This window comes from Ambystoma mexicanum, chromosome 13 (assembly GCF_040938575.1).
Source record: "Ambystoma mexicanum isolate Mex_15411 chromosome 13, UKY_AmexF1_1, whole genome shotgun sequence".
NCBI lineage: Eukaryota > Metazoa > Chordata > Amphibia > Caudata > Ambystomatidae > Ambystoma > Ambystoma mexicanum.
The window spans coordinates 533,936,794-533,942,793 of record NC_090938.1 but is presented as its reverse complement, the minus strand read 5'-3'; the positions used below and the strand labels follow the sequence as shown (position 1 = coordinate 533,942,793).

Genomic DNA, 6,000 nt, shown 5'->3' with positions numbered 1-6,000 from the left:
TTTGAATGCATTTTATGTGTATGTTGAGATGCGGGGGTGGGGGGGTGTCGGATGTGTATGAATGTTGGAATTTGAATGCATTTTATGTGTATGTTGAGATGCGGGGGTGGGGGGGTGTCGGATGTGTATGAATGTTGGAATTTGAATGTATTTTGTGTGTATGTTGAGATGCGGGGGTGGGGGGGGTGTCGGATGTGTATGAATGTTGGAATTTGAATGTATTTTGTGTGTGTGTTGAGATGCGGGGGTGGGTGTCGGATGTGTATGAATGTTGGAATTTGAATGCATTTTATGTGTGTTGAGATGCGGGGGTGGGGGGGTGTCGGATGTGTATGAATGTTTTGATTTGAATGTATTTTGTGTGTATGTTGAGATGCGGAGGTGGGGGGTGTGTCTGATGTGTGTGAATGTTTGTATTTGAATGTATTTTGTGTGTATGTTGAGATGCGGGGGTGGGGGTGGGTGTCGGATGTGTATGAATGTTTTGATTTGAATGTTTTTTGTGTGCTGAGTTGGGGGGTGGGGGTTCGGGTCTGTATGGGTGCATGTTTGTGTGTGTGCTGAGTTGGGGTTGGGGGGGTTCGGGTCTGTGTGTGCTGATTTGGGGGGTGGGGGTTCAGGTCTGTATGGGTGCATGTGTGTGTGCTGAGTTGGGGGGTGGGGGGTTCGGGTCTGTATGGGTGCATGTGTGTGTGCTGAGTTGGGGGGTGGGGGTCCGGGTCTGTAAGGGTGCATGTGTGTGTGCTGAGTTGGGGGGTGGGGGGTTCGGGTCTGTAAGGGTGCATGTGTGTGTGCTGAGTTGGGGGGTGGGGGGTTCGGGTCTGTACGGGTGCATGTGTGTGTGCTGAGTTGGGGGGTGGGGGGGTTCGAGTCTGTATGGGTGCATGTGTGTGTGCTGAGTTGGGGGGTGGGGGGTTCGGGTCTGTATGGGTGCATGTGTGTGTGCTGAGTTGGGGGGTGGGGGTTCGGGTCTGTAAGGGTGCATGTGTGTGTGCTGGGTGGGTGGGGGGTTCGGGTCTGTATGGGTGCATGCTTGAGAATGTGTGTGCTGCTTTGGGGGCGGGGGGTTCGGGTCTGTATGGGTTCATGCTTGAGAATGTGTGTGCTGCGTTGGGGGCGGGGGTTCGGGTCTGTATGGGTGCATGCTTGAGAGTGTGTTTGGGGTATAGTGTTTGGTTGGGGGTGAGGGGGCCATGGGGCATAGTGTTTGGTTTGGGTGAGGGGGCCATGGGGCATAGTGTTTGGTTGGGGGTGAGGGATAGGGGGCATAGTGTATGGTTGGGGGGGTGAGGGACAGGGGGCATAGTGTTTGGTTGGGGGGTGAGGGACAGGGGGCATAGTGTTTGGTTGGGGGTGAGGGACAGGGGGCATAGTGTTTGCTTGGTGGGTGAAGGACAGGGGGCGTAGTGTTTGCTTGGTGGGTGAGGGACAGGGGGCATAGTGTTTGCTTGGTGGGTGAGGGACAGGGGGCATAGTGTTTGCTTGGTGGGTGAGGGACAGGGGCATAGTGTTTGCTTGGTGGGTGAGGGACAGGGGGCATAGTGTTAAGTTGGGGGTGGGAGCCATGGGGCATAGTGTTTGGTTGGGGAGAGGGGGCCATGGGGCATAGTGTTTGGTTGGGGGTGAGGGACAGGGGGCATAGTGTTTGGTTGGGGGTGGGGGCCATGGGGCATAGTGTTTGGTTGGGGTGGGGGCCATGGGGCATAGTGTTTGGTTGGGGTGGGGGCCATGGGGCATAGTGTTTGGTTGGGGGTGAGGGACAGGGGGCATAGTGTTTGGTTGGGGGTGAGGGACAGGGGGCATAGTGTTTGGTTGGGGATGGGAGCCATGGGGCATAGTGTTTGGTTGGGGGTGAGGAGACCATGGGGCATAGTGTTTGGTTGGGGGTGAGGGGGCCCATGGGGCATAGTGTTTGGTTGGGGTTGAGGGGGCCATGGGGCATAGTGTTTGGTTGGGGATGGGAGCCATGGGGCATAGTGTTTGGTTGGGGGTGAGGAGACCATGGGGCATAGTGTTTGGTTGGGGATGGGAGCCATGGGGCATAGTGTTGCACTCCAAGAGTGAACTCAATAATAAAGCTAAAACAGGCACAGTTAGGAGATGTACATCCTTTGCTTTTTTTGAGGAAACCTGACTCAACGAAGGCCATACTCCTCTTGGGTAACCCAAACAGCAAACTATAGCAGTCCAAAATAACGGAATGTCCAATCAAGGGTCAATAAAATATATATAATTTAATTAAATAGACGATATACAATAACTAAATCGAAATAAATGATAGCAATGGAAAATGTGTAGTACAAAATGTAAGTTTGAAATGCAATAAAAATCGTTACCCCTCAAAAACATCTTTTTCCATGTGTTTAATACAAATTGGGGGTTGAAAAAGCCTCCTGACATGTCCCGCCTACCGCCCCGCCCACTTTTACTTTTCGGCCCACTATAGCCCTCATGTAAGGTACTTTCGGCCCTCTGTCAAAATCAGTTGTGCACCCCTGGGTTAGAAGCTTCCTTGGCATGGTAATGTACTGCAGGAGATTTATTCTGGACTTGGCAACACTCTCGGAACCTCTCCGAGCCTTGACGAAAATAGGCACTGTATGGACCTGGTCAGACGCCGAACAGAGGGCTTTTGACACCATTAAAGCCACGGGGGGGAAACCATGGCATTCTTCGACCCCAGGAAGGAATCTAAACTAATCGTGGATGCCAGCCCTGTGGGGTTGGGGACAGTGCTCCTTCAGCCTGACACCCACGGACAAATGAGACCCATTGCCTATGCCAGCAAGGCACTGATTGGGACTGAACAAAGATACTCCCAAATTGAGAGAGAGGCGCTGGCTGTGTTGTGGGGCTGCCTACACTTTCGCATCTATGTTCTGGGGAACCGTGTCCGTAATCACAGACCACAAGCCACTCATCCCTAAGGTTCCTCCTCCAAACCACCACCGAGGTTAGAGACATGGATGCTAGCTCTCATGGAATATGAGGTGAAACTGCAATACTGTCCAGGAACTCACAACCCGACGGACTACCTGTCGTGTCATCCCAGGGGTTGCAGTGATCAGGGGACGAAATCAACCTGGCATTGTGAGGATCATGTTCCCTGGTAGTAGATGCAGCCATACCAGTGGCCCTGACGCTAGAAGACGTAGTGGACGTATCCAGCGGAGATGAATGCTTCTGGCTTATTTAGGATGCTGTTGTCAGCAGAGACTGAACATCAACTCTAGCAGACATGTCCCGCCAGGACAAAGATACTCAACACAAAATCCAGCAACTATGGCGAGTCCCACACAAACTCTCAAGGTCGACAGAAGGTCTGATGCTACGAGGGCGTCAGATTGTGGTACTGAGAAAGCTGGTCGCAAGAGTGATAGAATTGGCCCACTGTGGCCACCAGGGCACCTCAAAGACCAAAGCGAGGCTGCGATCCAAGGTGTGGTTCCCAGGGCTCAAGGAAAAAGTTGAACATCTGAGCAAGTGCATCTGGTGCCATGCGGCGGCCCTCGTCAATAGGGATCCCTGCATCGAGTCGATGGAGTGAAGCAACAGCCCATGGGACACGATTCATGTGGATTTTGGGTCAACGGGGAGAGGGATGTACTTCTTGGTGCTGATGGACCAATGGGCAAGGTACCCAGAGGTGGAACTAGTAGACTCCAGGTCTTGCGAGCAAACCATCCAGGCAATGGCAAAAATATTTGCGACCCATGGTTTTCCCCCGAATTGTATGTTCAGACAATGGGCTGCCATTTCAAGGGAGACAATTTGCAGAATTCATGAGTGACTGCGGTATCACGCACAGGAAAGTGACACCGGCGTGGCCTAGAGCCAATGGGGAGGCGAAGCGCTTCATTCGCACGTTGAACAAAGTCTTTCGTATCTCACAGGGACAAGGAGGTGAATTGAAAAATAAACGTATACCAGTTCCTCAGAGAGTATCGGTCGACCCCCCCCCCCCAATCCACAGGCGTGCCTCCCGCCGAAGCCTTGTTCAACAAATGCCTGACAGGGTTCATTCCCAAGACAGATGGCCGACCACTGGCTGTCATAGATAACCTCAAGACATCAGAGGAAAGGCAGGCGCACAATGAAAGGGAGAATGCCAGGCGCAGGCTGAAGCTCCCTAATATTGAAGTGCGCGACACAGTCCTAGTCAGATACCGGCATCTCGAAGGGAAGCTCTCCCTCATCTATGAACCTAATCCCATGGAATTGACCCACGTGAAAGGGTCCATGGTGACTGCTGCCAACCAGGAAGTGTCGGTAAACAGGAACTTGTGCTTCTTCAAAAAAGTTGCCAGAGAAGGGCAACAGATCGAGCCGGCAGTGGAAATGTCCCCGGCCCGAGTAGCAAGCCCCCGAAGAAGACACAGGGGATCCTGAAATAGGGAGGACATAATCTAGAGAGAGAGATCGAAGCTATGAGATGACAAGAGAAAGGTATTTACCGTCGGTAAGGCCGGAGATGTCCGATGAGGTTCAAGGACTACATCATGGCCCCGAGCTGAAACAAAGATGCAGTTACATGTATTTGCCTACGTTGGGCCCCTACACTGTTTTGATATACCTTCTCAGGTCTGTATGTCACGTTGACAGCATGTTATAAATTATGTTGGGTTTATGTTCTCGTTATGAAAAAGGAGGATGTGACAAAGTCACGCGAGCGCGACAGCGATGTTTGCTGTGGCACATGCGCAGTTTAAACGGTCTGTACCCGAGCTCGTTAGAAGTGCCGGGAACCCGAACGATCAAGACATGTGTCCTGCGTAGTCTGTGAGGTATGGGAGGGTGAGGCCTGATCAGCGGGGATCTCGGGGGGCACGAGCCAACTTATCACAGGAGGGAACTTGTGTATTATTTTTCTTGAAACAATTCTTAGCCAGTTGTCCATGTTGAAGCATGGTAGCTGCAATGGGGAGTGTGTTTGTAGCGCTAGATTCCCACACGATGGCCGAACTTCATCGTTCAGGGACCCCTTTCTAGATTTTTTGGGGAGTTAAAGGCGATTAGTGTCTGAATCTCCCAGGGTTGCGGGGGTGGGTATTCCGGGCCCATAGTAGGCAGACTGGTCATGAAACCCAGGGTCAGACCTTGGTTGCCCCCTGGGTGTCAGGTGACGGTGGCTAGGGTTGGTCACTGCCGCTCCCCATCTAATCATTTGATTGAAAGCAGTAGTTGCTGCGCTTAGCTGCTTGTTTGGTCACAGCCATTCTGCCAATAAGTGTCCTCTGACGTCACAGGAGAGTTCCATGTGTTGTAAATATTAATTGCTATTGTTGAGTGTTTCATAAAAGCGGCCAAAGCCTTTTCCCATGCATTGAGTGTTTGCTTTCTATGGGGACAGACAGTTGGCACCTTGCATCACCTCTAGGAAATATTTACTTTGTCCTGCACAACATGTAAACATGGGGTGTACTTGAAATAATGTTCTTTCATGTTGGGGTTGTCAGCGGTTTAAATAATTGGCTCGGAGAGAGGAAGTAGACATGAATTCTGATGTCCCGGGGCTTAGAGGAAGCGGCTGGGGAGAGATGGGATGCTAGTGGAATGTGAAGGCCATTGCAACTGGTGCCAAGTTCCCCTTCTCCAGCCCCAACCTCCTTGATATCCCCCTCCTGAGTACAAGGCAAGAAGGCGACCTGTCCTAACCTTCACAGTGTCTGAGTGGGAAGCGGCCCAAATGTCTCCATACAAAAGCCTGGGAGGCTGGAGAGCTTCGGCATCTGTCGGGCCTGGCGGAGAGGAGCGTTGCCGATGGACGCAGGGAGAACGTATATCCCGGGACCTCGCGGAGTACCTGCGTGCGGAGGTCAACAGGTGAGTCGCTCGGGTCCCGAAGAGCACATTGACATGGACACGTTTTGTTTTAAATATAGGGTTTACTACTGAGCCGTGCATGTCGTTATGGGCCCCCAAAGCAGGCATGCAATGGAAGTGAAACCCAGGATCACACAGTGTGGCCAAGTGAAGAAGCTGGAATTTGGACTAAGGTTG

General features: G+C 52.1%; 1 protein-coding gene across 1 annotated transcript in view; it reads left to right on the top strand.

The window, feature by feature from the left end:
* The first annotated feature begins 5,724 nt into the window (after positions 1-5,724).
* HIGD1B (HIG1 hypoxia inducible domain family member 1B) overlaps positions 5,725-6,000 on the top strand; it is a 67,097-nt gene continuing 66,821 nt past the window's right edge. Inside the window, exon 1 of the mRNA XM_069634261.1 lies at positions 5,725-5,823. The gene's annotated coding sequence lies outside the window, so the exon portion shown is untranslated. The remainder of the gene's footprint in view (positions 5,824-6,000) is intronic.